Below are 23,328 nucleotides of genomic sequence, written 5' to 3'. Positions count from 1 at the left end.
TGTAAACAAAGGGCATCCTTGCTGTAACAATGCAAATCTGATCTCTGTCGGATTAATAAAGACTTATGATATCATGTTGTATTGTATCGTATTAATATAAAATACTTGAAGTTATTTTCCTTGAACAAACATTCAGAACTGATTGAGCAGGTAACACGATTTGCACCACAAAAACAGAAGTATTGGTAGATAGCCTAATCTTAGTAGAGCAGAGTTATGGAGTTTGAAAACGACTGAAAACAGCTGGAAAGCATTACAATAAATGGCAGGTGTGACAAAAAAAATCCGAGATAAATAACTATGTTGCCCCTAAAATGTAACTAAGAATGCAGTTTTGCTGTATAGAAACCCAGGTTTTCAGGTGCAGTGCTGCAACAACTATCATGGTGGAGCTACAGAGGAATACCTGCTGATTTCCAAAGTGCTAAAATTGAAATGCAAACTTCTATGTCAGTCCAATCCATCCTGTAGATATCAAGACACTTCATTAGATAAGTGAAATCTTTGACCTGCTGGTGAAACTATGAGGAAAACTCAGGAACTTGGTGGATCTCTGGGGACCACAGAGTGACATGGCTATCCGTCCTATACTAGTTGAGGTATTTTATGTGTGCTGTGGTGGACCAGCTGACCAACCAACAGATCATCATGCCAACGCTGCGAAGCTCAAAGCCGCACTGGTAACACGGGAACTGCAGAGTACTTCCCCAAATTCGAGCTCTGCAGCCTACCTATTTGTCAGCCAGCAGTAGCTACATCTGGTCCCTCCGCTCTGTGTGTTGCCATGTTGTACTTGCTAGCACCACAGCTTGCAGCCTTATTAGCACCAACAAATTTGTTCTTGACACTAATTACAGCTTCACAGTAAGCAGTGCAGTGGGCTAGACAAATGAAAGGCAGCAATCTCCCCATCACTGAGGCCTTTTTGTACGCACCAACAGTGACAGGTGTGGCGGAAGAGGGAGGGAAATGATGGATCCTCTTTTTGCTGTTGGGTTAAAGGTGGTTTCTTCAACAAAAAAAAGGGAGAAGGATTATCTAGGATGAGAGGGAACGGAAGCGATATTATCTACAGGGGATTTCTTTTTGTCTTCATTGAAGGCTGAGGGAAGGTAAGAGGAGGTTCCCTGAGCCTCAGTGGTCCATGCATCACTGGAGAGGTGATATGTCTATGTCGGGATCTGTCCTCCTGTGTCGCCAGTTCCCCTTTCATTTCGTGTTTTCCATCTAACGGGCTGTTACAAGGCACAGCAACAGCAGCGCCGCCATCTCTGGATGTTTTTCATTGCTGTCGTATGAGAGCAGTCTGCATTTCCTGTTATAGGTTTCAGTTCCAGCCTGCATAGGTGTATCCCCATGTGAAATGATGCATCCGGAGAGGCAGCAATGGCCTGTGACTATGCAAGTATCTAAATATGGAACAGCTCCCCTGATGTCAAGTTACTCTCAACCCTCCAAACATCCACTGTGAAGGCTTACGGTGGCAAAATGTTGGCATCGGTAATGGACTCACTCACAGGACTTACTACTTTAGAGGAGTCAGGATGCAACTGATGATGAGGAAGGTGTGTAGGCGGCCCCACCAACGCTGCTGCAGATCAGTGGAGAGAGCAGCAGGCAGGAGGAGCTGCAGTATATACACACACACTGGCACAAATACAGATACTAACTTGTGCTCCTACACTCAGCTATTGCTCTGAAGAGAAAAAGACAGTGAGGGACAGAGAAATGAGTGCATGTGGATGTGTGTGTGTGTCTTGAGGAGTGTAGATTATAAAGTAGGACTCTGCGTGTTTATGGTCAGGGATCATAAGTTAGGTTATAGGATGTCTGGAGCATTGAAGTAGCTGGGAGGACAGTGGCTCTTTCAGGAGGGCTTTCATGCTTGGATTGGCCTCTTATTTACAGCTGAGAGTGTGTTTCTGTCACACAAGGGCTGCTATGGTTTGTTTGAGCTGACATTGTTGTATTTTAGGTGCCAAATGGGTTGGAATTCTCGCTAAGGCACAAACTCCAGTTGCAGAAACTTGAGGCACTCACCGGAAAGTATTTTGTGACTCAATATGTGAACAACAACATCTGGTGCAGCTACTGAATAGTGCTGATACTGGAAATGCCAACCTCTGGCTCGTCCAAGCAGGGTAAAACAAACAGTCGAAATTATTTGGAAAGACTTTTTATCCAAGGTCCACTGGATGTACACACTGTACTTGAACTTGGCTTGAGTGACAGCGGGCCTCAGAAGCACCAAATATGGCGTGGATGCGGCACAGACTCTTGGGGAGATTCCGTGGTCCTCCCACATGTACTTCCATCTGCAGTATTTTGTGGCAATGTGTGGCTCCCCACTCCTCCCGACCAAAACACATACACATGCTTGTGAACGTGAGTGTATTCACGTATGCAAGCAGCACAGCACCATCTTTCGCGCCTGCTACAGATCTCTTATTATCACATATTTGGTCATGTAGTTGGATTCCCTGGAATTTGCAAAGGAAATTAATCTAAAACGAGAGAAAATATGTGGAAAGAAGTGCTTGGCGTTGACAGTGTGCATCTGTGCGCGTGTTCGTGGAGCTCATTAGTCATGAAAGAGGGAGTGGTGAAGGATATTTTTACTCATTTCCTCAGAAAGTCTGCACGTGACCTCTCCTCCTCTGTTCTCCCCTTCTCTCTTCTCACACGATTCTCTGATTCGCTCTTTTGATACTCTACTTTTTGAATTTCACTCTATAATCCGTCTTTTTATGCAGTTCACAGAAGCATTCAGAGATAGCAAATTATTTACTCTCGCTCTCTCTGCGGATTATTTACATACTTCATTCATAAATCGGTGCGCCACCACTCACAAACACTCGCCGGATTTATAAATGAAATGCAGACTTACACATTTTACTCTCTTTTTTGCGATTTTTCAGTGAGCGGCTCGTGGCGGGTCTTTTCTCAAACACTCACTTGATCCACCATCCACCCTCCACAGCCTCCCTTTGGGAGACATGAACAGTATTTGAACATTTACAGTCCCGTAAATAGCCCACCTGCTTAAAGTGCTGACCCAGAACAGGCAGCTCCAAATAAAGATAAAGTAAGTGGAGGGCATTTGTAGCATTTCTTTACAGAGGAATCAGCATTATACGTCTGCGTAGCCATTAAGATCAAAGTGATGGTACACTTGGGAAACAAAGACAGAAAGTTGCATCTGTTTCTTTTTAAATTAAATATTGAGAGAGATTGATTATTGAGTGCGGCAGGCTGTGCCGATCTGTGTGTCATCTATTCTGTTTTAATTGGTCATTTGTCTCTGATAGTCTGGTCCTCTGCAGGTCCACAGGGGTTAACTCAAAGATCATTATATGAAAGAGGGAAATGAACAATTTGCCTAATTAGAAATAACAGGACAGAAGATATTGTATGTTTCAGCATGTTTACGGCCTTGCGTACATGCTAGCATTTGTGGTGTTTGTATGCGGGCATTGGAGTGGCTAAGATGCCGCGATCCCCTCGACCCCAAAGGCATCCACATGTTCTCTGGCCTGCCTCATTTCCCAGCACGGCCTCGCACATCATCACTGAGACAGAAGAGAGAAGAGTGCTGCTTGTTTATGCAGCAGCCCACAATGTGTCCACATGCTCCAACACAATGCAGCATGTGAGCGGCGCTGGTTACTATCATCAATATCTGCCTCGTTCGCGGTTCTAAACTTGTCTGTGGCGCAACAGAATCATTAGGGAATTTGCTTGTCGGACATGATTACTCTTAATCCTCCTACAGGCGGCTTCAGCAACTTGTCTCTTTTCTCTCCCTGAGCAGACGTCAGAGAAAACAAAGCCTGTGTCTCGCTGTGTTGAATCCTCATCAAGTCAGCCAGTCAGTCAGTCACAAGTGATGATGTGTTCGCTGCATGCGAGACGCCGCTCTGAGGATTTAGGCTGAAATGAGGAGATGAATTGGGAGGCAAAATGGGTGGAGAAGAGCCAGAGGAGAAGCAGGCAACAATCAGTATCGAAAAGGAGGGGGTCACACAATTCGTGACACCCAGAGCGCAACTGTGATACGCTTATTATAGTTATGCTTAGGGCATTACAAATGATCAGACCAAGTTGGATCAAGTCTGTCCCAGACGACGCCAGTTGGTGTTGACAGTCAGGGCAGTAAATCATAGTCTGTGGCATTAAGTGACTCGCATTGTTTGCTCTCTGATGCCGCAGATTGTCCCGAGGATGATTTTAAGATCATTTATCAGCTGCAACAAGGCCCTATCAACATCTCAAAAGCAGGAGAAGCATAGAAAAAAAAAAAAACCTGAGCATGTCCACAAAAAACGAGAGCAAAAGTAAGATGATATGCTCTGCCGTGAGTTTCAATTACCTCATTGTTTGGTGCAGTTTATCAAGGCTTTAGTGCACAGCCACTCAAAGTTCACCTTATTACTGAGGCAATGTGCAACATTTCCATCTAGCTATCTGCAATTCAGAATTTAAAAGCCCACAATCAGTGCCAGTATTGAAGTATTTTTGTTGCAAGGTTGAAGTCAGGGATGTGGTGCGAATGAGTTTGATCAATGCGAAAGTTGTGTCAGAGACCTACATTTAATCTTGAGCTTTTTATTAACCACAACCATGACATTTCCCTGACCTTAGCTGCATGTTTTGGTTGTTTCACCCTGACTTCACCATAACTATAGTTTATGTACTAAAACCATGACCATGCACAGATTTTTTAAAAGAAAGAATAAGAAAGAAAGGGAAGAAATATCGCCACCGGGCATGGAAAAACTTAGTTTTAGATGTCATGGTTTGATGTTGTTTTTATTTTTATTCACCATCTCATCCAAATTTAGTATCATTTTTGTTTTTACAGTTCATATTCTGTCCAATCTTCTCATCCCTTTCAGCCCTTGTGGTGTAGGATGTGACAACTTTGACCATAGCATCAACTCTGAGTGTGCCAGATCCATGATAAATAGTAATTACTCGACGCTACCTCAGTCTGATGAGCAAGTTCTAAGTTCTATGTAGAAATAGAACAGTAGAGGGTTTGTTGTATCAGTCAAGATGGTGAGATGTACATTGCTGATTGTAGTATTAGAGAGCAGATGACTGATATTCAATTAGGTCATTGAGAGGACAGAAAAAATGATGTTTGTTGTCTCATAAGGACCTACCCTATAGTATGTACTTTTTCGCTGGAGAAAATAAGTTCTACAAAAGCAGTTCTTATTTTCTGGAACATGCACAAAGATTCAATTTGGCCTAAAATGGCTTGCAAGTTCCTGCAGTCGACAACATTTTTATGTTATCATGTATTTACATAGTCACTTGAATAATTCATGTCTAACTGTCTGATCGATTGAAAAATATGTTTATGTTATCTGTTTGGTTTCCTGTGAATTTAGGTTTTGGCTTCCACTAGTGTACTGTGGAGGAAAATATGAAGAAATGACCTAAAGTGGGTGAATCAGGGAGAAAAACACGAGTGCAAGTGAGGTTTCTCATAATATTCAATGAGATCGAGAACGCAAGAGGATAGTTGGAGGGGAATGGTGTGATGGAATGCAATGTAATCTGTGTGCCAAGGTTAAAGCCACTGTTGTTCATGTGGCAACTGTTCTTGACATCAGAGTGCGGTCTGCTGTCCCCAGGCCTAATTTAGCCACAAATGCTGGCAGCCACAAGATCCACTGTTCCTGTTTGTCAAGCAGGAACTACTGATGCCAGCAATGACATCATCATTCAGATGCACAGGAAAGCTTTTAAACCGAAGACATTCACACACACACGCACACATAAAGACCAGCCCGCGGCCTCAGGATCCCAACAGGAATATCATCTTTACATGCTACGAGTGCAGTTGGTGTTATTTGTGTTACACTGGTGTAATGTCACCGTCCAGCCAGTACTTCATCATTGGAGAGAGAGGCGTCATAGATGCAAAACTGGACACCGAGAAACACAAGAAACTCAGCGTAAAGAGGGATTAAACTTGATTTGTTGAAAAACATAAGACTCAACAGTCAAGTAATCCCAGTGGTCCACCTGAGCTTTCACTCCACAGTTCTAAATCCATTATTAGCAACACACCTTTCAGTTTATGGGTGTCATTTCCCTACAAACGAATCCCCGCTAATTCCGATGAAAAATTTCAAACAGGATTTTCAGAGTGAAAGCCAGAGGCTTTGTGACTGGACTTAATGAAAAGAATCAATATTTGGCATTGATTGTGGGATTTTCTGAGAGTATGGTGTGCCTCAGTGGTCCGTTTTAGTACCATAAATTTTGCAGCATGAGCCCGAACAATGAGCGGAGGTCAACACAAGAAGCAAGAGGCTTCTAATGCTCTTCATTAGAAGTGGCTACTAATGGGCCAGGACTAAGAGCTGTATGATATACTGCACATTTCTCACTGTCATTCACATGCATACCCTAACACAACAGTAGATATAGAAACATTTCTTTTCTCATTTAGACAGTGATGGCTATGTTTATACATGTGGCATCCTGTAAACATTGTACGATAATGTCAGAGCATATCCTTCAACAAGCATCTCGTGAAAGTATTTGTTCCAAGATGATGAGTACCATAATAAGAGTTTGTTTGCTGTGCTATTTCCCATAGTAGTATGTGAAATTATTCAACCTTATAAGCCAGGGGCAGAGATTTGCACTCATTATACTGTACAGAATTCCACTTGTGTGTGTGTGTGTGTGTGTGTGTGTGTGTGTGTGTGTGTGTGTGTGTGTGTGTGTGTGTGTGTGTGTGTGTGTGTGTGTGTGTGTGTGTACTTGTTTCTGCTATTCCGGTGGGGACTTTGACCTGACTATTTGCTATAAAGGTGGGGACTTGTCTTACGGTGGGGACCTAAAATGAGGTCCCCACGGGTGGCAACACCGTTTTCTTGGCCATATTGTTGTTAATAAAAAATGTAAAAGTGCAAAAACGTTTGTTTAGGGTTAGGCATTGATTTGGTGATGGTTAAGGTTAGGGTTAGGGTATGGGTTAGGAGTTAGATATGAATGGGAGTCAATGGTAAGTCCCCACCGGTATAGAAAAACAAACATGTGTGTGTGTGTGTGTGTGTGTGTGTGTGTATGTGTGTGTGTGTGTGTGTATGTGTGTGTGTGTGTGTGTGTGTGTGTGTGGTGTTTCCTTAGTCTTGCCCCAAGCATATCAATTGTTTAAGCTGTGTTGTGGAGAGTGGTTATGTTTGTTTGCTCAGCGAAGAATCACTTTGTGAGGTGTTAGCTCGATGTGCATCACTAGCAGGGCGAGACAGAGGGGACTCATGTTCTTGTATCCTGGCTTAAATTATGAAGAGGAAGAGCTCCCATGCTGTTAGGGGGATGAGTATAATAAATTGTTTACCTGCTGCTACGTCGCTGAAGCAACATAGCGGAAAAAAGAAAAGGATCAGTGACACCATAAGAGACACAGCCAATTATTTTGACCTTGAGTTCTTCCAGCCAAGGCAGCTAAAGCGGCATCACAGTGTGAAATGTTGTTCAACTGTTTCCTTACTCAGATTTGCAGGGCTGGGGTAAATAAGAGAGAAATAAAAGTTCAAAAAGCAGGCCAATTACTGAGAGCTGGAAAGTCTGAAAACTCTTACTAATAATTCTGTAACTTTTCCACACACTCAGTAAGAACTAAAACTACATTTATAAATTATACATACCAGTTCACTGAACTTAACCATTAAACTTTTCATGAGAGCACAAAGACTTGTGTCTTTAAAAGAATGCCTAACTCTGATTTCACAGCACTCTGGCACCTCTTACAGCAATGTTATTATTTATTTTGTGAAAATGCATCCCGTTAGAGTTACATGAGGAAGCTATAAAATGGTGTGGTTGGTTTATGACATGCATTAGAAGCAGCAACTTTCAAAGCAAGATGCTTATGTGCACATGTTCACCTATCAAACTCATTTTGAATGGATTTCTCATTAATGGGAGTAACTTAATACCGGTGTTTAAAATGAACTTTTAAAAAGGGCTCTCAAATTAAAATGGAACATTGAGCCTCCAGAGATGCTCCATGTTTTTACAACCTTTGTGCATCCAAAGGGATGCTCTGGCTGCTTCTTAATCAATGTATAATTTATGCTTGAGCCCACATTAGCCCGCTTTATTGCTTTTTCTCCTTGTGCTACACGGGCTTTTATAAACGTAACAGGTCCCTGCAAGGTGACAGTGTTTGGCTTTTATTACTTTTTATAGCAACGATGATTAATAAACTCTTAAAACCTGGCTGTACATTGTGACATCAACAAAACCCGTTAACGTTGGATAGGTTTTTGCTTTATGGTGTCACATATTTCAGAATGGTTTAAAACATATTTGCAGATTTCTTCATGCAGGAATGTTTGGTGGCTGGAATGAAATAGACCTCAGTTAAAATGAAGCAAGTGTTTCAAAAGTTTTGCAACAACAAAGAAGATGCACTGTGTCACCCCGAGGATTTAAAAGTAGCAAACTCCGTGGCCTGAAATGCTTCCAGGCCATGCTGGGTTAGTACAGGGTCACACTGACTCCTGATTGCATTAGGTTCTCAAGCTGGCAGCATTAGAAAGTAGCCCGAGCAGAGCTTATTTGCTGTGCTTATTTTCTCAGCACGTTCTACAGGCTTTACTGCTTTTTTCTGTCTAATTCGATCCTTTGTACTTGGTGTGATTTTGAGTCAAACAGAAGTGTGCAACAAATGTTGTTTCCTATGTTAATATATTCTTGGTTTTACAGCTTGTGCATCCACTTAACAGTACACTAATGCAGGCCAGTAGTTCTCACAGTAATAGGATTATTTCCAAGAATGTCACTGTGTCAAGGTTTAATTGCTTGTTCACTCCTCATTGGATTTTGGTGTGAGCACAATATGCCACTTATCTCCCCACTCTGTCATCCCAGCATCATGAACACTAATCATTATTTACTCCGTTACTTGCACAAATTCTTATCCTGTATACTGCTCAGCCCGGTTAAGGGCTGCGAGCAGTGTCTCAAGTTACAGAGAGGTTTGCAGCTAATGAATAATTCAATTACTGATTTATCTCGAAGTTATTTTTTCTGACTAGTTAAGAACTTAGACTGCACAAACTGTCTGAATCCCGAAAGTATTTTCTATTTAAAATCGTATAAAATAGCAAATCTTTACACTTGAAACGCTGCTAACAAGAGATTTTTTGCCATTTTTGCCCTGAAAAGTAGCAAATTTCAACAAACAATCAGTTAATCACCTCCAAAGTTTCAAGTCAGTAGTGCCACACTGGTAAAAATAGTATTCTTTTTCATGTTTAATGCTGCACTGTTAGTTCAGTCATTTCATAATGGTAGCAAGCATGTACACATTACTGCTGTAATCTGCTCAGTTAATAGGATTTTACACTGTTGAGCCAATATGGCTGATTGGCTATTATTAATGAGACTTGCCTGAGAAATAATATTAGTACTAATTCTGCAAGTAGGCTGCGCAGGGAGTTCAAAGGTCAGCATCAACCACAGAGATGGTTGAGATTTAAAGTCTTACATGTTCAGCAGGGCAAATGTTTGCATGTAAGCTTAAAATGGGTCTTCTGCTTGAAAGGTAGGATCTCTTCTGACTAAACCGCTTCATATCCCCACATGTGAATTTTTCATGTGTTCAGTTTTGTGCATCTGCAAGCAAATCAACCCCGGGGCTGTTAGCAATATTATTATCATCAAATGTTTGGCTGTAATTTTTGTCTCTGACTGTGTCTGCTCACATATCTTCAACCCTCTAATTCTCTCATCTCCCACCATCATCCCACACACTGAGCTTGTAATAACTGTGCAGCAGTGTACTTAACCCGTGTAGTGCAAAGGAATCATCTCAAGTGTTGGGAAACCACTGTGCATGTGTTGGTGCAGCACCACAGCTTCCACTTCCAGCCCTCCTGTGGGGACCGGCATTTTTGGTTGTTGCGCCGGCTTTCATGACATTGACTCTGGAGATGATTCAGGATAATTGTAATAGGATTTGAAGTCTATCTTTAGTAAGGATATAAAGAGGCTGTAAGCAGTTACTCACATGAAGGGCAATAGAGAAATAATCTGATACACAACGGGATTTTTTTTTTTTTTAGTTGCTTCTCTCCACTTGCATGGAAACACCATTGGTGTTTGCGGAAATGTTGCGGGGGCTTATCGTCTTATACACACAGATTTGATAATCCTATACCTGCTCCAACACAGCTGTGCTGATTACCTGGATTGACTGGCCCATAAGCCGGATGGTCACACTGACTCACATCACTCCAAAATGTTTGCCTGCACAAGTGACAGACACAGATCTGGAAACATAAGAAGTCATTACAGAATGAGAACAGACGAGTCACAACATGGAAGATATTAATTTCTGTGCAACACCTGTTTTGATGGATATCTTGTTTACTCTCAGCAGCTATTAGTTATGTTAACATGAAAGACCTACTGAGTCCTAATAAGTCTGGTGTCCTCTTGACACTTTTAAGTCAAATTTTATTTGTTTATTTCTTTAGTTTATAATGAACCTGCAAACTTCTCTTCCTACCTACTCCAGCTGTACTCTATGCTGAGTGCTTATTAGATAATTAGCGTACTGAAATGCTAAACTAAGACGGTGGAGCAGGCGGACATTACCATGCAAAGCACCAGCATTTTGGCATTGTCATTGTGACCATATTAGCATGCTGACATTAACTTAAAGCGCTGCTGTGCCTAACTACATCCTCACCATACTTGCTAATTTATTTTTATCAGGGGACTTTTAGACTAACATCTGTTTAAAATCTGCGCTTACTGTCCTACACTTTCATTGTCCCCCTCACTACTGTGCTGCTGTGGTGCTGATCGCTCGCTGTCATCTGTTTGTGTGTGTGTGTCCTTTGGGTGTGTTTGTGTGAACTGCAAGTGTGTCCTCATTTGGATTAATTAAAGGAAATCTCCCGTGAAGAGTGGGGGCGTCCCAATCTGGCCTTCTCAAGGACAGGCAACCTATCAATAATACCCAAACCTCCACCCCGGCCCACGCTGCCACCCACTCAGATGTGCACACACAGGCATGCCTCATTCCAACTCCATGGAAACAGTCACCCGGTGCCGCTCCCAAGCCTGGTCATCATCACTCTCATTTGCAGTGGAACAAAGGCTGTGAAACTCTGTCTGTTATTGCGGCTCCCTTATCAGCGCTCCCTGCTTGCCTCTGCCGCGAAGCAGCACTGAGCTCAATTGCTCAGTCATTCATACCACTTTTTTTCCCAATGTCACATTTCTATTGTGGTCTGTTGGCTGTTCCTTTGTTGCTGACAACCACTGAGTATGATCCAGCATGAGTCATTACTAAAGTAAACATCATGGCACATTGCGAGGGCGAGAGCAGCATGTGTTGCTCTGCGTAAAGGGGGTTGCCCCGGCTAAGCTAATTACAGAAATCACTCTAAGGTGTGTGTTAGTGAATGTATATGTGCAGAGGCAGGTGTGTATTGTAAAAGTTCAGCCGCTGAGCCAGACATCAATAGCACAAAATCTCCTCTAATGTTTAATTTTATTCCTGCGATGGCGGCTGTCTCTTAGACATGAGAACTGGGGATTCCATTCACAAGTTTCTATGGTTACTGAGGCAAGCGTCAATATGTTATTGACACCATGGTTGTCTAAGCTTCTCTCTTTTCCCAGCAACAGACAGCAATGTCAAGGTGTTGTGTGGTAATTGGGCTGAGCGGGGCCAAACGGAAATTGTAGGATAAATTACAGCTGGGGAGTACAGTATTTGTGAATTGATGCAGGGCAGGAAGCAGAGGCAAGTATTAAAAAAAGGTGTGTTTTGGCACTTCATAATGAGTTTTTTTTCTTTTCTTTACCTTGCTTTTTGTTCGTTGGCCTTGCTGTCTGTTGTTTTGAGGGTTTATTTACTCATTCACTTACTTGGCTGCTCTTGTGGCTGTCTTGTTTCTGCTCCCGTGTCAGTCTCCCTCCTGAATATATTCATGCAAACATCATCAGGGTGAATCTCATTAGAAACGAAACCATGTTGTCAGTTGGCTCGTGGTAAACAGAGCTTGGTTCATATTTACCCCCACTTTCCCGGAGGACAGACAGAAAAATATAGTCAAAAAAATGAGGCAACGCAAAGAAAAAAAACAGCAATGAGTGTGGCGCGCATGTCTGAGTCCGTGATTTTGTGTCTGTATGGAATATTAGTATAGAAACACAGGTGTGTCCTTGGAAGAGGAGCTGAATAGCAATAAATCAACAAAGACGCAATGTGGTGAGTGTTGCACCGCCAGCAAACAACTTGAAAGAGACTTTGTGAGACTGACACAATGTGCACATCTGAAGCCAATAGTCAAACAGTGCACATCTCAGAATGATTGTGTCGAGGTGGATGCTACATGTTGTTGGGAATATGAATGAAGAGGAGGGCTCAGGGTTGTGCTTTCTTCTTCATACTTGATTAGGATTAGTTGACTCCTCGGTGACCACTAGTCTATCCGTAGTCTCAGCTGAGAGAAAGAGGAGGAGGAGGAGGCATAGAGGATTTTGGCGTGAAGGAGGAGAAGTATCCAGGGGATCTTCACAACTCCTCCTCTGAGCATTACAACTTAACTTGAAACTTTCTACCCACCTCCAGTCAACCTCCTTGCAACAAAAGGAAAAAGCGAAACCACAAAAACCACAAGCTCCAGAGGGAGGAGGAGCTCCTTCTTGTGTTCAGAGGTGCTCTTGAGTTGGCTAAACTCATATATTTGAGGTCATTTGCAGATCAGTGAGTGACCCCTGAGTATTAGTCTCCTCAGCTTCCAACATCCTAAACCACCGCTCTTAGCTAAAGCTCCCCCCAAAGCGTGGAATGTTTTCAGATATTGTTGGCATTCATGGTAGCGTTCATCGAGGCTGACAGTTTTTGCTTTGAATTCCGATGCGCCCAAGTTACCTCTCTTTACCTAAAATCTGTCTCCGTCATGCTGCTGCTCAAAGGGCTTGTGTGGATCGCTCAGAATAGTAAAAGGCTCGGCATCACAGGAAAAAACAATGTTCAAGTCACAAAGCTGCTTTCTACTCGACTCGCGTTAGTAGTGCTGGGAGACATCTCCATGGTTACACAGTTTGACTCAGACAGCAAGGTGACGCGTAGTCATTGAGGATAACAGATAGGGGAGCGAGGAAGAGAGGGAGAGACGGAGAGAGAAAAGGGGGAATTCTCCTGTTTTTTGTGAAGGTGTAGTGCTGGGAGCAATAGGAGCCTGCTGAGTGCAGCTGAATGTGACAGTGTGTGTTTTGGAAGGAGAGAAAACGGATTGTTAGAGAGCAAGTGGTAGGAAGGGCATTTTCCAACATTTGCGCTGTATTTATTAGTGTGTTTCTCTGTGTGCATTTGCCTGGGTTGCATATGTGTGTGGGAGGTGTGGAGAACAGTGAGCTTTTCCTGTGAGGTTTTCCCAGTCTTATCTGTGAAGGGAGGGGGGGAAAAAAGTGCGCAGGAGAGGTGACAGGAGAGAATTCGTATTCTGAGTAAATTTCTGGAAAGCACCGCACACACATGCACACACTTCAGCACTGCTCCCCCACCTTCCCATCCTCCCTCATCCCCCGAGCTCAGATGGATGATGTTATCAGGAGACTCAGGGGTAGAGGGGAGCAGGGAGCTTGTAAGAGATCCTTCCTGTGTTGTTTATCTGCATACATACAGGCAAAGCTCTGGAACCGCCAAGCTCCCTGCGAGGTATTTGCAGCACTCGGCGCATCATGAATATTAATTGTTACATGGGCTACGCTGCGTGTTTGTTTCTCCCTCATTCCTCCGGTCTTTGGCTCGAGGAAGCGTTGAATATGGTGCCGTGGCCGGTGTGATTAACGCAGTGATCACTAGTCAGGCTCAGGGGCTTGCACACTTAGTGGTAATTATACTTAGCCTTTCTCACTGCTCTCTCCGGCACTTTCTCTGTCGCACATGATGACACACACTCCTGTGGGAAGCCAGAATTACCCAGCTGAAAATGACTTAAAAGTTATCTGTTGTAATTATGTTGTTCTCCTCTTATGTTGCCGCTTTTGGTTATTTAAAAGTAGACGCAGTAAAATGAGCAAAATTTACATGTATATATATATGTATACATGTATGTGTGTGTGTCTGCGTGTACTGGAAAAGCTCTCATGTGCATGTACATGTGTGCCATTGTGTGTTAATGCTTTGGAGGGTGCTGGCTGTATCTCTGGCTTCTGCTCTCTCATCCTAAGGGGAGGATGTCAGAGGCACATAGGTTAATAATGATGTCACGTCACAAGGGCCAAAGGCTTGTTCTCCTCAGGAACACACACACATGCAGTAACACATGCACACACACCACGCAGTGTGCGCACACACACACACACACACACACACACAAACACATGCACATGCACACAGGCTTTTTCCATCTCTGTCCCGCAGTGAAGGACATTGTTTAAATTGGCTCCTAATGTAAATATATATATTTCTCGATCATCATCACAGAGATTTATTGCCGCGGTAGGACTTTGCTCGAGCAGTTACACAGCAACAAAGTAATGATAACAGCAGACAAAGGCGTGGAAACATGCAGACTCTCTCATAGCTCATGGCAAGTTCTTACCTATGAGAGCAGTGGTGGAATTAATTCAATGACTTTTCCTCCACTAGAAGTAGTATCTTTGTTTATTACTGGAGGTTTTAAACTAGTTTTTAATTGCTATTATTTCATAAATGAATTCTGCTCCCATATCTTCGTATTTTTTTGCTTTGTGTGTACCTCTCAGTAAGCACAGCCTGCTCTTGCACTGCCACGTTTGCCTCTGACTGCCTATTCTCTCTCCTCTTTTTCTTTCTCTCCCTGACATTTGTATTGTGAAAGTCGTGGGCCATGATTGGCTGCAAAGTGGCTAAGATGGCAATAGTGTTGGACAGATTACACTGGAAGGACAGAGGAAAGACGAAAAGTGCAACAAAGATTGGTGCGATTTAAAGTTTTTGCCAGAAGTGAAGGAGTTTAAAGTGTTGATCTCACTTTGACTAATCAAGACGATGACCTAAAATTTCGGCTTGTTCTTTGCATTAAATTCTTAGCAGCGCGTGACTTTCCTCTGTGCCCTTCCTGGGAGGCCTGGTCTCAGCGGGAACTGCTTTTACAGCCAACGATTAATTCACGAAACTGCTGAGTCGCCGACGGAAATAGCATCGCCACACTGTTGGATGCCTTTTCTTTTTTTTCTTTTTTAAAATAGACTCATGAAGTATTGTTGAACTGCAATCATATCTGTCCTGAAGACACTGAGTGTAGACATCTGATAGCAAAGGCAAAGGCAAAGGGCCATGTTACAGGATGCACAGTAGAATGGACCAAGCATTAGATATCTATTTCAGTTAGCGGATGGCTCAAGGATCCTATCAGGGCTTTAAATAAATTCATCAATACACTTGATTGAAAAGGAGAGCTGCTGAGTTTCTCTCAAGGTTGAGTCCAGAAACGGAGCAGCTATCTTGCGTTTAAAGTGCCGCCTTTGCAAATTTATTTAGTCGCAGCTCGCTCATGAATGTTTAAGTTTAACTGAGTGCTGTTGTGCTGCACTGCATTGTGACCTAAAAAAAAGATCTATTGGTCAGCACCACTGAGCGCCACTCACCTGTAATCGCTCTTCCTTTTATAGACAGAATTCGACGTTTATTAATGTGATGACCTCAGATGGAAAGAAATCACCATATCAAGTGAAACCCAAAAAACTTCATATTGCGATTGTTTTGACGAATGTGAGTCACAGTTGTAGTGGGAATGGATATTTTTGCTCTTTTCTGCCGCCTTTAACAGACAAACTTGTTCTCTTATGTCTGGAGAATATCATTTAAAGGCTGCAGTCTCTCTGTAGCACCACAATACTTCATTTATAATGGTTTGTTGTGACATATTTTGCCTTTATCAACAATGGAAGCTCCTGCCATTTGGATATTGCGCTTAATAAACTCTAATATCAATATGATTCAACTGGAAATTCATTGTTTTGGGCTTGCAACAATAATTTACAGCATAAGTCGAATGTTGGCATGCCCAGCTAATGAGTTTATTACCTACAATAGTGATCAAGCAGTAATTTACAATTGTAGTACATCATTAGTGGACTGCATTAAAGGTTATATATATATTTTTTAAATGTCCATTTTACAGACTGTGATATTCACTGTGTGAAGCAAAATGCTGCTATAGCAGAGTTTAACATCAGAGTAAACTACTTTGTATTTCATTTGCAACTGCAGCCAAGCTTGTTCCCATGGAGCGTTATATTTAAATGTTTAGTCTTTATTCTCTAATTAGGTCCCATGTGTCGAGTGTGTGGAAAAGTCTCTTTTTTGTTCTAAAGTTGCAGGTGGGCTGCCGCAAATTGGAGGTTGACTGTCTCATACCGCCAGTCTGGAGCATCACAAACGGACTCCTCTATTCTGTTTGCCAGCTCTCTGGACTCACAGGGATTCATACACTGGCACACTGCCCGCCTAGTGTTATTGTTACAGTGAATTAGAAACAGTCGTAATGGGATTCGGGTAATGTGTCATTTGAACAAAACATCAAAGGAGGAATCGTGAGCACACTGTGTCAGCTAATACGTGATTTTCTATGTATAATATGTCAATCTGCTAATGGTGGGCATGTCACTCAAGCCAGACTCCTCTGAGCTGTAATGGAGCACCACATGCTGACACACTGTAACTGTGTTGCCTGTTCTGTGCAGGCGTGTTTGTGCGACTACTGGCCCGACGGATGAGCGCACTCTATAAATATTTCATACTAGCCCACTTTCCTCCTTGGCTCTACAAAAAAATAATAAAGTAACACACAAACAAATATCACTGGAGTATAAATACAGCCTGGAAAGAAGTGAAAGGGCTTTGAGGAGGAGGAGGAGGAGGAGGAGGGCGAACAGCACACAATGTGTTTTACAAAAATGAGAAGAAAAGGGGACACAATGAAGTTTGGTGACGAGATCAAAGAAAGCCACACAGGGAATAGACTTCACCAGTGGGGGAAAAGGAGAGGATGGTGGAGGGATTGTCCTCAATAATGTAAGGGGTTCATTAAAATTTGGGTTTTATTACTTATTTATAGGTCTGTCATGTTGTGGCTTAAAATGAGCCCTAACTCTGGTAACAAAAGGTGCAGGTGGCCTGCAAGCAGATGGGAATTTTTTATTGATTAAGGGTTCTCTCATAAACTGTCAGCCCACTCAACCACTTTTTGTGCTGCTGAGTGAACATCACATGCTCAGCATATAACGCTGGCTGAAACCCCCTCTGGTTTGTGCTGTTGCAGGCCTCCAGCACAGATTACATGAAAGTGACAGAGAGTCCTCCATCACTTATTGATGTTACCTCGGGGTTGGTGCTTTACAAAACAATCAACAAGAAAATTATTCACATGCTGCGCTTGTCTCTCACACTGATGCCGAGGCACCTGACTGAGACTGACCCTGAAATTGTGGATTTAATCACTTCATGACAATACTCCTGACAAAGGCTGCCAAACACAAGGGGGGGGCAGGCAATATTGTCTAGCTGACTGATGACAAATTAGATTATAAGTGACACACTATGGCAATGCTGTATTATGCCAAGACAGATGGGTTACATCCACTGCAATTATTGACTGCACTGAGAGCTGCCGTGGGTATATGAATAGCTCAATAGTTTTTCTTGAAGTAATAAGTATGCATTATTATGCACCCGAGTCCCTCTGGAGTCTCCAAAGATAGTTCGACAGATGGACGCTGGAGTGGTTTCTGAATTTGTTGCAAAGTTGTAACAAAGGGTTTGGGATGTAATTCTGCGGCGCACATATTGTGCTGGTTTCAAGGAAAATCATTTGGATCAGTTTTGTCATTTTTTCTCCAGTGCTTTATGAACTCAATTATCTTCTCTGCGGACTAATGGCTTTCGAATTGAGGCACAAATCGTAATGACTGTGGCATTCCTCCAAACCTCTATGAACCTTGGAGGATCTGTGGGACAAAACAGTTGATTGCCACCAAAATATCACAATCCTTTTCTTCTTCCCTCCCTCTCTTACTCTCCCTTTGTGAATTCTTTGGAAAGTGGCCATAGTAAAGGCACTCAACCAGCAGAATCTTGACAGAGTGGTGCAGGAAGTGGGTGTGGGGAATCTCCCCTGCCTTGTTGTTGATTAATGTTGGGTCTCTCGAAGAGTGCGCATTGAAGTCATAGTCTAACTATCCATGCCTTATAAATCTTGCTTAAAGAATCTGAGCCAGGTTCCTTAATGCCATATTTGTTCAGGGCTATCATTAATTGTTAGTAATGGCTCACTTAAGTAAAATTTATGCACATTTAGGAGTCATACCTTTCCATTTGCATCACTCTAACATTATTTCCAGCATATGGAGCCAGTGGTCTGAATAATGAGGCAGGATTTGCCCATTGGTACATGTAAACCCAGGCCTTGTACACACTCATATTTTAATAGAATATTTTTCTCAACAAATGTCTTCCTACTGAATAAAAGCTAATTAATTGATTTATTTATTAAAATTCTGTCTGCATGACTGTTGTTTGTGCACACAAGGATGCAAAAATGACTGCGGATACTCTAATAAGTATTTCAGGCAATGCCTCAAATGCTAGACAGTCACAACGTTTCCTCTACTGACTATAAAGTACAGATGCAGTGGACCAAATAGTATTGGGCATTTACAACCCCTGTTAACCATACAAGCGGTTTTCTTTTTTTTTACTGCAGTCCCTTTCTGTGTTCCATAGTAGTGTCAAGTTGATCTTTGACCTTTTGGATATAAAAAGTATTTCATCCTATTAGACATGTGTGCTAAATACTGTCAGAATTCTTTAGTTATGGTCAAAAATATGTTTAGTGAGGTCACAGTGAGCTTTGATCTCTAGCCTCCAAAATATGATCAGCGCATCCTTGAATCAGAGTGAGCATTTGTAGAAAGACATTCAGGAACTCCTACAGCAGCACCAGCCTCTGCGGCATGGCTCAGTGGGTAGAGTGGCTGGTTCGATCCTCAGCCCGTCAAGCTCATGTCGAGGTGTCCCTAAGCAAGACACCGAACCCCTAATTGCTCCTGATGGGTCGTGGTTAGCGCCTTGCATGGCAGCTTCCGCCATCAGTGTGTGAATGGGTGAATATGACGTATCATGTAAAGTGTTTTGGATAAAAGCGCTATATAAATACAACCTTTTACCAATTTTAATGTATGCACAAAGCTGCGTTTGCAAATGTAACTTAACACACCTGCATACCATGATGGAGTCATCACAGCAGAAGAGATACAGAAGTCCCCCAAGATGAAATACTACACTAGTCCTTGAATCAATCCACATTACCATAGCCATAATCACCTGGATTGATTCGGCAGCAAAGAATTGTCATACCTGAGCTATGGCTCAATTTGTCCTGTACAAATTGATGACACGGGTGGTGGAGGAGGATGTCAGTGGGGACCTCAGAGGTGGATCACAGCCCATAAGAGCTCTGAGCAGGGATATCAATAGGGGCTTGCTGCGCTTAGCTCGGTGTCCATAATGTGATGTGTACACAATCAATAGCCTCCCCCAAGCTGGCAGATGGGCTGCTAGCGTGGCACAGGTTATTTTTCTTCCTCGGAACATCTCTTATTCCCGCAAAGTAAGGAACGATGTGAATGCCGGCAGACCTGGTGATCCACGAAGTCAGCGGCAGTTGTGTGACCACACTGCTGTCACCGATGAGAGGACATTTAGAGAGGAGTTAGTGCCCCTATTGACTGCTTCTTGTGGGAAGTAAAAGAGGATGGGGAAAGGTGATTCTCACAATTTCAAGGGTAGTGCTTGAGTTGACAGGTGGCTGAAGATGGAAATCAGGAGAGGCTCAGAAGAGAGACTCAAGAGGGCTCTTTATGCCATGACTCTTGTGTGTTTCCTCCTCTAGATCAACTTCACATTTCCTACTTGTGTCCCCCAAAGGATCTGATACTACTTCGAAGAAGCTGCACAATGGAATTGTGAGAATAGGTATTGGAGTTGGTGCATTCACTTCCCAATAAAGAGGACATATTTGCCTAAAGTGCTGCCTAAACTGTTTTTTAAAAACTGTCCCTTGAGGGTCTGAGCCACCACTCATACATCAAGTGATGTGTCTTTTCCTGATGTGCTTTATAATGTACTCAGGAGTAAAGAGGAAAGTATTAAAGGAAGTCATCAGAGTATTCATGCAGCATTCAAAAATTTCATTCTCTTTGTCCATTTGTCTTTTGTTTTATTGTAAATCTCAAAGTCCCAGAGCAGCTGTCCAGCACAGTTTCTGCTGCAGTAGAGCTTGTGGAGACAGCCACTGCATGCCACACATGACCAAATGATCTGAAGACATTGCCCACTGGTCTAAGCCAATCAGGTCTCATGACTGGCCCGGCCATGACCTGACTCTCACACCCTGAACCTGAGGTCAAAACCTTCCCAAGAAGAAGGAATAAGAGGGCTTACACATAGTTTATGTGAGGAAATCTTATATTGTCTGACTAAAAACATATATTGAAGCAATTCAGTTGATGTCATTTCATTTTTATCATTTAATTTCACAGTTTATCTTTAAATTATGCAGTCTGTCGACCACACAACAGCATTGATTAGTTAGGTAAAATGATCAGGCTACCTGTGGCATTTCATCTCCGTTGTTTTACTCTTTGAACTTGTGGTTGGAGAACAGCTCCACTGATTAGAAAGTGTTCAGTACAGTAAAAAATCTGGTTTCACTCCCCCGTCTCTGTTCCTGTGTCTTCTTCCCTTGGGTCACTTCCAGGTCAGCAGGCTTTGCTGCACTTGTTTCCGTTTTTTTAATCCAGTGCCCACGGCATGTGATGCTGAACTTAATGCTACCAAACATGCAAATCAGGAGGAAAAGAAGACTGAGCCCAAGTAATTGATCTTCTTAACTACTCCCACTCAATTACAGTAGGTTAATGCAAGCCACCTCAGGCTTGCTCATCCCCCCACTGCTCAAATGCCATCCATGGTTTCGATGAGCAAGGGGTGCTTCGGTGTGCAAAAGTGAGGCTGCGAGGTGTGTGGGTCAGTGAAAACATTAATCACTTTGTCTCTCTATCTCTGAGTGTGTGTGTGTCCATCCCACACATTCATTCTCACATTCTGCTCGTAGAGCAGTTTTAAAGTGTGGAACGGTGGAAGATTAACGGTCTCCTTTGAGGCAGTTTAATGTGAATCTAAACAAAGAATAACTGACTTCTAAAGTATGAGTTACCTTTTGCCTGTATTTCAATAAATCATACTTTTAATGCACTCCATGTTGCACTGTATCTCTAAAATCTGCTTTGTAAGCTGCGCAATTTAGAACCCCTAAGTATATAAAGTGAGCAAAATCACTGACTCTTATCTGCTCCTCTACCTTGTTTGTGTTCAGCAACAGGAACACAAGCAAAGGTCCTCTGATGGAGAGGCTTGGCAGCAGGGAGTGCACCTCAGATGAGCTTGCCAAAAAGTTCAGGGGTTTGGAAGCAATCTGCGTCCTCGCTATGACTCCACAGTCTTTCAGTCTCAGTGCCAGGCTTGCCTGGGTTGCCTCACTTAGCTGCTAATAGGTTTAACCTAATCAGTACCAACATTCATTTAGTGATAACACTTCCTCCGCTGAGCCATGACACCGGATTCTCTCTTGTACTGTCTGACTTTTTTTTTTTTTCTGCCTTTCTCATTTAATAGAAATAAAAACATTTTTGCATTTACGTTTGTCTATTTCATGAACTGTCACTGGCCTACAATCTGTTTCTTCCAGTTTGTCCGTAGTACATGGCTCACCCATAAACGCTGCAAAATCATCGAGCTTTGTCGCTACATCATATTTGATAATATGTGATATTTGCTAAATTAATGAAGTCTCAAAGGAGATACAGTGAGTGTCTCCAGACTGCACAGTGTAAATTTATGTCTAATCATCAGTGTGTTCTGCAATTTAATGTGGTTTGTGATTAGTATTCCAGGAGTCTTGTTTTCCGGTCTTGACTGAGACTCTTCAATTCTGGTTCATTAGATTTTAATAGGTTTTATATTGCTCGGGTCATAGAGGACTTTGCACAAAAGAATGCTAATTTTTCCATGTGCTGGATTTCAGTTTAGGATGTGATGCAATACTGTACTGAGTGTAGACAAGAGTTGTTTAACCTGTGTAGGACACTGAGTTGAGCAGTGAAAACTAAATTCCAGCAGCACTGGGAAGAGTTTTATTTGTGGATGACAGAGGAATAGATGAAATAAGAAGAAATGCATTTCAAACTAATTCAAACACAGTCTTCCACACCCATTTTTTTATAAATGTCAAACCTCAGTCACACCATCTAAGGCCAGATTTAATCAATCAAGGTCAATAAATCCATGTCAAGGTAAAGAGCTGCAGTTGAAAGGCAGCCTCATGCTGTGCCGCCAGCCTCATGGGATTATGCAGGATGTTCTCACCATCCTCTTACTGAGCTGAAGGCACAGGATCACATATTTCCACTGTTCAATTCACAATACAAACAAGTTTTCTCAACTTTTGTTCACTTACTTTTTTTTTAGCAAATTGGAAGCTGAGGGAATTTCAGATTGTTGCCAACAGGTGGAGCCAAAATCCTTTTATCCTTTTATGTTGTGTGGATGAGAGCTCATATGCGTGCACACACACACACCCACACCCACGCACACGCACACGCACACGCACACGCACATGGTCCTTTATTTCCAAAATAGATTTCTGTCCTAGTTATTCCCCCTTATTGAAACACACGTCATATTTCATAATCTATCCTGCCATGCTGCATTCATTCAAAGGTTTAATCACTCATTGGTACCTTCAGTCATTTTACATTACTTTGCTACCCCACATTGTCCATATGGACACTACCTTGGCATGTCTTATATTCTTTATATGCATAATGGAGTCCTTATCTATATTCAGGAACACACCCACAGCACCTTTTAAGCAAAGACAGACACTCCATTAGATTCATATCATTTACTGTATCCTCAACACCGTTCAGTCTTTTATTTATGCATCTATTTCTGTCCCTAATGCAAATCACACACTTCTGATTAGTCAGAGTGTATCCTCTACCTGCCACAAACAACTGAGCCATAAAGTGTTGACGGTGAGAGACAAAGTGATAGATTCACTGAGCAATACAAGATGTATATCTCGACTCAACCTTTAATGGCTCATGCATTTGTAATGTGTATTTATATCAGTTCTGAATATTAATCATCTCCCTCTGTGTATTCAATAATGAAAATGGATTCATTTCTTGGGGTTGAACTAACGCTTTATTCCTCTCTGTGCT

The 23,328-nt window shown here is 42.4% G+C and overlaps 1 protein-coding gene across 1 annotated transcript in view; it reads left to right on the top strand.

Moving 5' to 3' along the window:
* kcnb2b (potassium voltage-gated channel subfamily B member 2b) overlaps positions 1-23,328 on the top strand; it is an 88,568-nt gene that overhangs the window by 59,383 nt on the left and 5,857 nt on the right.

This window comes from Acanthochromis polyacanthus, chromosome 20 (genome assembly GCF_021347895.1).
Source record: "Acanthochromis polyacanthus isolate Apoly-LR-REF ecotype Palm Island chromosome 20, KAUST_Apoly_ChrSc, whole genome shotgun sequence".
Taxonomy (NCBI): domain Eukaryota; kingdom Metazoa; phylum Chordata; class Actinopteri; family Pomacentridae; genus Acanthochromis; species Acanthochromis polyacanthus.
Note: the sequence above shows the minus strand (reverse complement) of the source record. Positions and strands in the feature narration are given on the sequence as shown.